The sequence below is a fragment of the Humulus lupulus genome, chromosome 4 (assembly GCF_963169125.1).
Source record: "Humulus lupulus chromosome 4, drHumLupu1.1, whole genome shotgun sequence".
Classification (NCBI taxonomy): Eukaryota; Viridiplantae; Streptophyta; class Magnoliopsida; order Rosales; family Cannabaceae; genus Humulus; species Humulus lupulus.
In genome coordinates this window covers 65,928,729-65,942,063 of record NC_084796.1, presented here as the reverse complement: position 1 = coordinate 65,942,063, position 13,335 = coordinate 65,928,729, and the positions used below count along the sequence as shown (strand labels likewise).

At 40.9% G+C, this 13,335-nt stretch overlaps 1 non-coding gene across 1 annotated transcript; it reads right to left on the bottom strand.

The window, feature by feature from the left end:
- Window positions 1–4,789: 4,789 nt before the first annotated feature.
- On the bottom strand, window positions 4,790–4,896 carry LOC133833394 (small nucleolar RNA R71). Its single transcript, XR_009892775.1, has one exon. It is a non-coding gene; the product is annotated as a small nucleolar RNA R71 (small nucleolar RNA).
- Window positions 4,897–13,335: the final 8,439 nt, after the last annotated feature.

Here is a 13,335-nt window from a genome sequence, read left to right as displayed (position 1 = left end):
CGGAGGTCGAGGGTTCGTTGTGCGCCCGCTTTCCACCATTCTTACCATTGCCATTCCCATTGCCTTTTCCGTTGCCATTGGGATTCGACCTGTTGGCGGCTTTGGCGGGTTCTTCCTTGGGCCCCTTGTCTTTTGCTAGCGATTTCCCTTCGTTGGCAATCGCGTCCTCGAGCTTGATATACCGATCAGCTCGATCGAAGAACTCCTGGGTACTTTTAACCTCATGCTTTCTGAGGCTACTCCAGAGGGGTGAATGGCGCCTAACCCCAGCAGTTAGGACCATCTTCTTACCTTCATCGCCCACAGCCTTGGCTCCAGCGGCAGCTCGCATGAAGCGTTGAACGTATTCCTTCAAGGGCTCCCCCTCTTTCTGGCGTATCTCGACCAGTTGGTTCGCCTCAGTATGGTGCACACGACCCGCGTAGAACTGTCCGTAAAACTCCGTCACGAACATTTCCCAGCATACTATACTCGCAGAAGGGAACTTAAAGAACCACTCCTAGGCGGCATCAAAAAGTGTTGCTGGGAAGATCCTGCAGCGAGCGTCTTCAGAGACTTTCTAAATGTCCATTTGTATCTCAAACTTGTTGACATGAGATACTGGGTCTCCATACCCGTCGAAATTTGGCAGTGTTGGCATCTTGAACTTACTGGGGGTTTCAGCCACAGCAATCCTTTTTACAAAGAGGGTTCCTCTCCTCTGATTGTACTCAATGTGGGATGTTCGCCCCCCGACCAGCTGTTGCACAGCCTGGTTCAGGGTATCGATTTGAGCCTGAACAACTTTTGGGATTGCTGGGGCCTCTGGTGCCAGGGGAATGTACTCATCGTGCCTTTCTCGTCGGTCGTTAAGTACATCCCTCAAATCATCATCTCTTCGTCGCTACTCGCTGGCTCCGAGCCGACTAAAGACGTTATTCTGCCTGGGCTGCCCCCCAACGTTATGACCTGCAGGTCGGTCTTCTCTAGGTGGGGGGCTCCTGCCTCCACCTCTCTCTTCGTTCCTCTGCCAGAGTCGGCTTCATTGTAGTCGTGGCCATCTCTGAATCGTGGCTGGCTATGATGCGACCGACTATTCCCTCTGTTGCCTGGCATCTCCTGAGCATTAGGGGGAGGCCTGCGTTGGTCGGTGGGTCCCCATGCATTGTTATGCCATGGGGGGCCCTAGACCGTAGAGCCTATCTCTGAGTTCCTCCTGTTGGCAGAAGGACGCTGCCCCCTGCTCGGTGGATGCGGCTCTTCATCCCCTGGCATCTAGGGCTGCGGGGGATTGCCTCGACCAACCTAAGACGGAGGCTGCTGCTCAGGATCCCTAGGTGGGACATCATCCTAAGGCATAGGTGGTTACTCCGACCTTTGAGGACTTACTTGCTGGAGCAGAGGACTAGGATTGGGACCCCTTTGAGGTGGCCCGTTTGGTGGCTGATCTGGCTGGGAGGCTGGCGCAGCCTGATTCCTAGCCAACTGGATGGTTGCTTCAAGGGCGGCCATGGCATCCCTCTGGCGACGGTCCATCTCAGTCTGCCGCTCGCTCAGATCCTGACGCTGGCAGTCTATCTCCCTTTGCTGCGACGCCATTATCTCGGCATCATTTTCTTGATTGGCCCTCAGATTGGCCAACTCATCCTGCAACACCCCCAGTTTTTCCTTCAGGGTTTCATAATCTAACTCCTCCTCATCAAACTCCAAATGAGGTTCATCTTTAGCCACATTTGGGGGAGAGGGCTGGGATGATGCAGCGGCAGCAGCCTATCCGGTCTTCTTGGTAGTTTTTGCCATCAGATTCTTTCACAAGCTCTCAATAAAAGCACCTGAATGTTGACCCTCATTTTGGTCAACGACACGGAGTCAAATATACGACAGGAAAATAGTACGATGCTTGAGAAAACAATCTAATGGAAAGTAAAGAACACAAAGAATTATAGTGGTTCGTCCCCAGTGATTGGTAATGACCTACGTCCACTTGATACTATTATTAATATTGCGCTTCAAAGGTGTGATCAAACAACTAGGGTTCCTGAGTTTCACAAACCTTAGAAGGAAAAACAATACAGACCATGGATAATAGCAATGCAATTCGGAAAAAAGATCAAAAAGATCCCCCCTTGAGCTATTTCTTGTATATTTATAGGCTCAAGGAGGGTTACCTGGGACAATTAGTCATATCTTTCCTTAATAAACGGATATTAAGGTTATAATGAAGAGATATTCTTGGATATTATTACAACTATGCAAATTTATTCATAAATAAACGGAGTATACGACCAGGCTGGTCGTATAAAAAACTTGATCCTCGCATACGAAAGTATCTCTGGTCGATAGGCGAGCAGCATCTCTGCCACGTGTCGAAAATTCTTGCCACGTCATCCACACCCGTTTTTTGGATAAACAAAGTGTAAAATTAATTAAGTTTTAAATAACATTTTCTTGGATTTATTGTCATATATTTCATATTTGAAAATATTAATTATTGATTTAATTTGTGTTTAATTTTTAGGAAATAAAATGTAATTTTTTGACACAAACAAAAAGAAAGAAGAAAGAATGAAATATAATTGAAAGAAAGTGATGATAAAGTGGTATTTTTGAAGGTGACTTAGGCCCAAAAACGGAGCCCATCCCAAGCTTTCAACAACTGCCACGTGGCAGCAGGCCATTTGTCTAGTCGAGCCACTCCAGCCGCGTCGAAAAGCCAAGCCGCTGCCACGCCTGACACGCTGCCAGCTGCCAAGTGAACCAAAGCCTGCCACCTGTCCCACTCGTCAGCCTCTGTCTCCCACGCGCCCGACCAATCAGCCTGCACGACTGATGCGCTTGACGCACCTGTTCCCCATGCCCCAACAAAGAAGCTGCCACCATTATGTTGAGCCAAACAGATCATGCCACGTGGCCCAGATGTCTCCCACAGCTCAAAAATATTTTCCCCACTTCCATCAGTTTTTATGCCACTTTCCCACTATTTTGTACACGATTTTACACATTTTTGGGTCCTATTTCCACTATAAATAGAGAACCAAATGGAGTAAAAAAGCATCAGATTGTGGAAGGAAGTGTAGAGAGTATTGTTGGAGAGAAAAACACTTATTTCTTAATTTTCCTATTTTTCTTTTACATTTCTTTGAGTGAAAACAATGCCTATTTTAGGCTAAATTCTCTTGTGGAAATGCTAGAGTGAAGTTCATGTTTCACATTTTATTTTTAATATATTGATTCTTTATTTTGTTCTTCATTTCTATATCTTTGTGACAATTAAATTTATTTTATTCTAAATTTATTAGTGTCGTTTACATAAGTCTAGTCATGCTCTTCTTATGTAATTTAGGCTCTTAATTTCATTTATGATATTTGTTATATTATATGATTTTTACTGCATTCTGCCATTGGTATTTTGTCGATCTAAGGTATATAATATGATAGGTTTTTAGAAATTAAAAGTTAGTATTATTTAATTAAAGAACATATTTTAAGGTGGGCTTTATTATATATATTTTCCAACTATAATTAATGGTGTAGAATTATAGTTGAGTAGAATGAATCAATTTTATTAAAATATATATATGTTTGCATGAATGAAACTTATGTCTTCCATATTTTCTTTCTAATTCTAATTCCTCGATTTTGTTTATTTAATTTTTATTTTCTTTTTCAAAGTTACATTATTTCAAAGTTTATTATTTCTGATTTACTAATCTTTCTTTTTACTTGTATTTTACCTCTCTGTGGATACGACATAGCCCGATTACTACTGCGACCACTTAGGAGTTATTGGGCGATATCAATTTTTGGCGCCGTTGCCGGGGAGGTAATTCTACAATTAAAGGTTTTCATAGTAAATTAAATTTTTTTATTCCATTTAAAAAAAAGAGTAGTATAATTTTTTTTTTAATTTTATTTCATTTTATTTATTTATTTATATATTTTACTTCTAGGTTTAGAATTTATTTTCTAGATTTAGGTTTTTTTCAAAACAAAACAAAAAGCATAAAATTTTAAAGCATAAATAAAAAAAACAAAGTATTGAGAAAATTTGTGTAATTTTGGAAATTAGTAACAACGAAACTTGTTCTGTCTTAGAAAAATTGGTTCTTAAATAAGGTCTGTGTTAGCGTTACCCTCCAATCTTTTCTAAGAACCTCGGGGAGTTCTAGAAAAGCCCTTGGGCCTAAAGTGGTACCTTGGCAGCCTTCCCAATCAGCCTGGGAACATTTTGGTGTATACTTATTACATTATTACACACTTGCGCTTATAATACTTACAAAATAAAAAAATATATATGCCACGAAACAGAGACGCACTAGAGAGATTTGTGAGACAACAAGTAGAAACTTTAGAAAACTCTCCTAGTTCGTCGTTTTCTTCCATTCGTTCAAACACTCCCGATTCACCGAGACTTCCTAAACCACCCACGATGGCTCATCAAGATGAAGTCCAACCAAGAACACTACATGATTATTTACATCCTACACATACAGCCACCCCTTCATGCATAATGTATCCCAACAATATGCCAAAATTCAATTTCAAACCTGGCATGATTAACCTCTTACCAACCTTCCATGGGTTGGAAAATGAGAGTCCGTACGTGCATATACGAGAATTCGAAGAGGTGGTGGCTATATTCAACAACCGAGTTGATGTCACCAACATTTTGAGATTGAAAATTTTTCCTTTCTCTCTCAAAGACAAAGCAAAAAGCTGGTTGTATTCCTTAAGGCCTAGATCTATCGAAACATGGGACGAAATGACAAAAGCATTCTTTGCCAAATATTTCCCACCCCATAAGACTAGCAGCCTTAAGAGGTAAATCTCTACCTTCATCCAAAAAGACCATGAAACTTTCCATCAAGTCTGGGAGAGGTTTAGAGATTTGATAAATCAATGCCCACATCATGGATACGAAAGCTGGCGTCTGATAAGCTATTTCTATGACGGTCTCACAACCGGACAAAGAAATTCGTACAAATGATTTGCAATGGTGAATTCCTTCAAAAAGATCCCGATGAAGCTTTCAAGTACCTCGACGATCTTGTTGAAAAGTCCTACACATGGAATGGAGCGAGTCCTATGGACAAGCCATGATCAATTGGAATCTACCAATTAAGGGAAGATGACAACGTCAAAAGCCAAATTGAATCATTGAGACAACAATTTGAGGCTTTCAAATCTCAAGAAGGTAGAGGAATCCACATGGCTGCAAAGGTAGAGACACGAGATCCATGCTTCATCTGTGGAGGAGTGGAACATCAACCGCAAGAGTGCCCAACTCTTGGTGAGTTAAGAGGAGGAAATGAGGAACAATGCAATGCTTTAGGAGATTACAAGAAGCCTTATAACCCTTTCTTAAACACTTACAATCCTGGTTGGCAGAACCATCCAAATTTCAGCTGGAAGGATTCAAACCAAGCATCTGGAAGCCAATGGAGGCCTGAGCAGCAACAACCACCAAAATCATACATTGCTCCTCAAAATAACATGCAGTCAAGTAATTCTCTTGAGAATACTTTGCAAATGCTTGTGCAAACTCAAATAGCCTTCACTCAAGAGCTCAAATCTTGTTTCACACAAATGGTAGAGGAAATGAAAGACATGAAAATCCAAATGACAAAGCTAAACACTACTTTGGCAATTCAAGAGCATGGAAGACTTCCCACTCAACCTCTAATCCATCAAAAAGGGCAACACATGGCACAAACCTCCTCCTCTCCAGATACAAATTTCAAAGAGGTTAATGCCATCTCTACTCGAAGTGGTCAAAGTACGGTTTCACCGTTAACTAAGACAACGAGTACGTCAATGCCCGCTCCAGATAATGATGTGCCAATAAGCATTCCAATAAAGGCACCCTTTCCTTAAGCTTTGAAATCCACTGGAAAGGTACTGGAAAATCATGGTGAAATCCTAGACCTTTTAACACAAGTGAAGATCAACTTGCCATTGTTGCATGTGATCAAACAAGTGCTAGCTTATGCCAAGGTTATCAAGTATTTGTGCACCGGTAAAAGAAAGCACCATGTCAAGAACACTGCATTCTTGGCGGAACAATCTAGCACGGTAATTGACTGCAAGACACCGCCTATGTACAAAGATCCTGGTTGTCCCACCATCTCATGCCAAATTGGGGAGCAGGAATTTGGTCAAGCCCTTCTAGACTTAGGAGCAAGTGTATATCTCATGCCATATTCAATATACTTGCAATTAGGTCTAGGAGAACTCAAGCCCACATCTGTGGTGCTACAACTGGCCGATGGATCAGTTAAGAAACCTCGGGGAATAGTAGAACACATTCTGATTCAAATTGAAAAATTCTATTACTCTGTTGATTTTCTCATCTTGGACACTCAATATGAAGTGAGTATAGAGTCCAAAATTCCCATCATTCTCAATAGACCTTTCCTCGCAATAGCAAATGCACTCATTAACTGTAGGAATGGCCTCGTGAAAATCTCTTTCAGGAACATGACTCTAGAAGTAAATGTTTTCCATATCAGCAAACAACCACCTGATAACGATGAGTGTTTCCAATCATATCTGATCGATACACTTATTTTGGAAGAGTTCAAAGCGAAATACATGTCTAATCATTTTAATCACCTCTTCCAAATTTGAGAAAGTTCTGAGCCCGATGAGTCTAAAATCAACCTTGAAATCGTCAAACACTCACAGGCTAGAAGAACCATGTTTTGGAATCCAATCTTTGAGGAACTCCCTCAAGATCAAGAAACACCAAAACCATCCATTGAACAAGCTCCTCAACCAAAGTTGGCACAACTTCCCGAGGGTCTTAAGCATGTTTTCCTGGGAGCTGACAACACTTTTCCTGTCATAATATCCTTCAAGATCAATGCCACACAAGAGCGCCAACTCATCAATGTGTTGCAAGAACAAAGAGATATACCACGTCGTGACCCTCAAAGAAGATTGAACCCAACGATGAAGGAAGTTGTAAAGACTGAAGCCTTGAAACTTCTTGATTCTGGCATAATATATCATGTTGCTGACAGTAAATGGGTCAGCCCAACTTAGGTTGTTCCCAAGAAATCTGGGGTAACAGTGGTACAAAATGAAAAAGGGGAACTTGTTCCTACCAAGGTCACAACTGGGTGGCGCATGTGCATTGATTATAGAAAATTAAATGCAGCCACCCGCAAAGACCATTTTCCACTTCAATTCATTGATCAAATATTGGAACGTGTGGCGGTCATCCTTTCTATAGTTTTCTCGATGGTTATTCAGGGTATTACGAAATCGAGATTGCCTTAGAAGATCAGGATAAGACCACATTCACTTATCCTTTTGGTACTTTTGCCTTTCGGCGCATGCCATTTGGCTTGTGCAATGCTCCAGCCACTTTCCAGCGATGCATGATGAGCATATTTAGTGATATGATTGAGAAATGTATGGAAGTATTCATGGATGATTTGACAGTCTTTGGAGATTCCTTTGAGTCAAGCCTTCTCAATTTAGATTTTGTGCTTAAACGTTGCAAAGAAACAGGCTTGGTACTCAACTGGGAAAAGTGTCATTTCATGGTGCCATCAGGCATAGTCTTGGGACATGTTGTGTCGGAACGAGGAATTGAGGTTGATCAATCAAAGATTGAACTCATATAAAAGCTGCCCACCCCCAAGACTGTTAAATACATTCGATCTTTTCTTGGGCATGCAGGATTCTATAGGAGGTTCGTACAAAATTTCTCGACAATTGCTCGCCCTTTTTCAAACCTCCTAGCAAAAGATGTTGTGTTCAGTTGGACACCCGAGTGTGAGGAATCTTTCCGAACGCTCGTTGCAAAACTCACTTCCGCCCCTATCATTCAGCCACCAGATTGGAACTTACCATTCGAAGTCATGTGTGATGCTAGAAATTATGCTATAGGGGTCGTCTTAGGTCAAAGAAGGGAAGGGAAGCCCTTCGTTTTTTATTACTCAAGTATAACTCTTAACAGTGCTCAAATGAACTATTCTACCACTGAAAAAGAGTTACTTGCTATAGTATTCACACTTGACAAGTTTCATTCCTACCTGATTGGTTCACCTATCACAGTCTTTACGGACCATTCTGCCTTAAAATATCTCCTTTCCAAAAAGGATGCTAAGGCGCGTTTAATTACGTGGATCCTTCTGTTACAGGAATTTGATTTGACCATAAAAGACAAGAAAGGAGTTAAAAACGTGGTAGCGGACCACTTATCTCGTCTTGAATTTTCTGATTCCGCTTATGGCCTAGCCATTCGAGATGACTTCCCTGATGAACAGCTCTTCGCAGTCACTAAGTTTCCATGGTACGCTCATATCGTTAATTACTTAGTTACTGGCAAACTTCCAACTGCATGGAGTGCACAAGATAAACGTAAATTTTTGGTAAAGGTTCATAACCTCTATTGGGATGACCCATATCTTTTCAAGTATTGCCCCGACCAAATTATGAGACGTTGCATTCCAAATGATGAAATTTTTAGTGTTCTGAACTTTTGTCATAATGAAGCTTGTGGTGGTCATTTTTCTATGAAAAAGACTGCTGAAAAAATCTTACAGTGTGGTCTTTATTGGCCCACTTTGTTCAAAGACACTAACAACTTCTGTCGATCATGTGAAAGGTCTCAGAAATTAGGTGCCCTGTCCCGAGGACATATGATGCCATTAAACCCAATTCTTGTAATAGAAATATTCGATTGTTGGAGGGTATACTTTATGGGACCATTTCCACCTTCTTCTACCTTTACATTCTCCTCTCCATAGACTATGTCTCAAAATGGGTGGAAGTTGTGCCTTGTCGAAATAATGATAACACAACTGTTGTGAAATTCTTAAAGGAAAATGTGTTATCTAGGTTTGGCACACCACGCGCTATCATAAGTGATCAGGGCACCCATTTTCGAAACCATTCTTTCGAGACCTTAATGCAAAAATATGGTGTAATTGATAAGGTGGCATTGCCTTATCACCCACAGACAAATGGCCAAGCTGTGTTAGCCAACCGAGAAATTAAGCAAATCTTAGAAAAGATGATTAATCCTGACCGCAAAGATTGGTCCTCACTACTTCTCGATGCTCTCTGGGCATACCGCACTGCTTACAAAACTCAGCTTGGTATGTCTCCTTATAGGCAAGTCTATGGTAAAGCCTACCACCTTCCTGTTGAGGTTGAACACAAAGCTTATTGGGCAGTTAAAAGCCTAAATTTTGATCTCAAGGCAGCAGGACTCAATCGTAAGCTTCAGTTGTCAGAAATTGAAGAGTTAAGAAATGATGCTTATGACAACTCTAGGATCTACAAGGCCAAAATGAAAGTGGCCCATGACAAGCAGATCCTCAGAAAAGAATTTGAGCCAAACCAACGAGTGCATCTTTATGATTCTCGTCTGCATATCCACCGTGGCAAGCTGAGATCAAGGTGGACTGGTCCATATGTTGTGAAATTTGTCTTTCCCAACCGTGCTGTTGAGGTCATAGACCCAACTGATGGGAGAGAATTCAAAGTAAATGGCCAATGACTGAAACACTACATAGAGAGGGTGACCCAGCCTGAAGAAGTCACTCTCGTGGAACCGGTTTACCAAGTCTGAGTAGTGTTCCAAATTGTTTGTACATAGGTTTGTTTTCTGTTTATTTGCCTTTTGTCATTTTATTTTATTTGTTATCATTTTGTGTTTTCAGTTTTTCATGTTTTAGAGAATCAATATTCGCTCTATCACTCGACGCTCGCTATCCAGGTGTTCTCTGTCCCTGCTCTTTTACATTTATTATCTTTTGAGACATTGAGGACACTGTCAGATTTTGGTTGGGGGTGGTGAGCATATTCATGCACATTCGTCTTGATTTTTCTCATATTAATATTTTCACGGTCAAATTTTTTTTTAAAAATTACTTGTTTATTCTTGCAAAATGTTACTTTTTAGTCAATTTTTGTTATCTGTATTACTAAGAGTTTCTCTAGAGTTACCTAATGCACATGCCAAACATTGTGGTAAGATGGTTGATTAGCACATATTTGCTTTGAAATTTTCCTTGTTTAAGAATTCATTATTTTCTGTGAGAGGTGAGACTTGAGAAAACAACTTTAAAAATTTTATTGATTCTTAGAAATGGTTATAATTATTTGGACAATGTATTGTGGTATGAATGGATGATGTTTTAGGGATAATATTTTCTATAGACAAATCTTATTAGAGAGCCTTTTATTATGTTCTTCATGAAAAAAAAAAGAAATATATAGAAAAAAAAAACACAAGAGCAATAGTTCTATCATTTTCAATTATGTTGTCTCTTGTGTTAAAAAAAAAAGGGGCGTGTTTATTAATTTCATGTTTTATTTTATAGCGCTTAGAATAAATGTAAAGATTGTCTATTTAACTTAGAATTCCCAAAAAACTAGTTTTGTGGTACTCTTTTTTATGGTGGTTGTCCAAATAGTTTATTTCCTATCTTCGTGTCAATGATTATTTAAAAGTTTGTCCAAAATATATATCCATTTGATGAGTGCTTGCTTCTTTATTTCCAACTCCATGAGCGAAACCTTTAACTTTAAATATTTTCATTTACATGAGAGGTTAATGGAGTTGAGACTTTTACTTGGCATAATTTCAATGGCTTTATGTGCTATGGTTTGCGATAAGAAGGTTCAAGTTTGGTGCACACACTCACAACTCTAGATTTACTCGAAGTAATTTTGATAACTCTTGTTGACTTATTACTAACATTTTGTGTTAATACTTAAGTTCTTTTATAATTTTTGACCGGAAATATATCACTAAGTTTCTAATTAGATTTCTGAAGTTCTTCATTCATAAGCACTATACTTCAATTTTTCTAACTTAACATCGTTGACGAGTTCTCACTGTCACTATGTGTTATATATGTTTCTGCATGTATGCTTATTGTTGTTGTACCACTAGCTTTTGTGCAGTTAGTTGCTAGATTCTTTTGTATGTTTGATTGTTGTTTGTCAACAATTTATGAAGTCATGTTGTGTTTGGTTCAATATGTCTTGGTTAAGAGGAGTTAGCCAAATGAGGCAGAGAAGGCGATCAATAGCTCTTACTAAGTGTTATCCCCAAATATTTATATTTAATGACATAGCAATTTGATAGACATGTGTCAGTGGATAACACACTCTTATCAATGTATTGACTAAGGAAATGAGAAAGGTTGAGACCAAAAATGTGTCATGCCTGACCAGGGATGAAACATGGCCGACCAAAGGTGTGTTTGCCTTAGCCAACCAGTGTGTTCCATGCCCAACCCTTTGCCTATGCCGACTAGAATATCCCCTGCCGACTAGAATGTTCCATGCCAGCTAGTGATGTTCTTTGTCCATGCCAACCGGTGGTGTGTTTGGCGTTGTCTTAGCCGACCAATTATCTCAGAAGTTATCATCTAGGTGACTCTTCGATAAGGCCTCAGTAACATCCTCAAACTGAATCATTCGCAACTACCGCGGGAATATCTAAAACATCCCGGAATAATAGCTATATTGATGTAATTTATTTATTATTCATTAATCAAAGTTGTTGAAACAATCAAGGCCCCCGTCAAAGCGGGATATTTCTCATGTACAATCTATGAGCCTATAAATAAATGGCTCATGGCATTATTGAGGGGGATCTAATTCTAGGAGTATTTTTACTGAAAGTTTAGAGAGAGAAACATTGTATCTTTTCACTTGCACTTGAGAAACTCAATTGACTCAGGTTCATCTGATCCCAAGTGTAGGCCATATTACAACTCTAAGTGGATTAGGCTATTACCAACGAATTGGGGCTGAACCACTATAAAATTACTTGTGTCATTTATCTTCTATTCAAGGTTTATCGTAGTTTTTTGCGTCTACTCGCAGTTGGCCAAAATCGTGGTCAACATTTTTGGTGCTTTCATTGAGAGCCTAAATAGAAGAAGTACACTGCTACCCTACCAATATGGCTCCCAAGAATACCAGTATGGCCTCCAAAAAGAAAAGTATGTCAAAAGAGCTTGCTAGAGTAGAAGGTCCTGGACCTCAGAACCCAGAGATTGAGCCCAGGGTCTTTCTTGAGGAGACCACTCTAGAAGTTGAACAACTCCAGGAATCAATAGACGCTTTCCAAGAGGGGATGATGCAATTCAATGCTCGGTAGGAGTCTTTCACTGAGGAAATAGCCAGGCAGAAGGCTGCATTCGAGCAGCAAAAACTGGAGATGGATGTCAGGAGTGAAGAGATTAGGCGACGACAGGAGAAGGCCGACCGGGGACATCGTGGGGCTGCACTTGCTCTAGAAGCGGCCACCCAGTTGACCCAGGCCAATGCCCAGGCTGTGGCATGAGGAGCAGCCACCTAGGAAGCAAGGAATAATAATGCAAGTCGAAGGACCACTGGCAAAGCCAATTCTCAGGGACTGGACAGAGATAGGAGTAATCCCTCTGGTCGGGAGGATGATGGGGTCCGCTCCAGAACTGCCTCGACACAAAGGGAGAACTCTAGAACTCCCTCCAGGAGCCACCAATCAAAAACTTCTAGATCAGGAAGTCACCGATCAGGCAGTAAGAAGACTCCACCTAGGCAGGATCAGACTAGGACTCCTCGAGAAAAGAAGACTTCACAGTTTAAAGATGGGCATGGTCGTGATGAGGCAGATAGTCATCATACTGATCGATCAAAAGATAAAGAAGGCAACAGCCCACAAGGAGGAAAAGACTGCCCAGGACATACCAAAAAGCCTCTGCTACATACCGGCCAGCAACGTAGTGGTAGAGAGCAAGTCCCACGCAGTAAGCTTTCTGAAAAATCTAAGAGCACAGTGTTTGATCGGTTAGGAGGACGCACTTCCCGAAATGATCTAAGGGATGTTATCAGTGACAAGAGAATGACCGTCCCGGTCGAAGGGCGAGATCTGAACCGCCCTGCCAGTCAAGTAGAAATACTTGACAACAGTGCACTAGATAGAAATGCCCGACCAGGCAGTCAAGACCTTGAGACCCCGACGGTCGCCCTAGCCATCTAATCCCAACTTGATGCGTTAACGGCTGCAGTTCAAGGTTTGTCAAAACGACCTTCCGAAATGGATGCGGTAGACCACAGGAGTGGCAGTCCGTTTTGTGCCTGAATCAGAGCAGCCCAGCCACCAAAAAACTATAAAGCACCAGTGCTGCCAGTATATACAGAAAAGGCAGATCCCATAAGAGATGTTGGGAAATTTGAAGACCAAATGGATCTGCTCGTGGTAAGTGATGATTATCATTGTAGAGTTTTCCCTACTACGTTGTCCGATACTGCCCAGGAATGGTATTGGAAATTCAAGCTGAATTCTATTACCTCTTGGGAAACTTTCAGGAAGGAATTCTATAGAAAATTCAGTACTTC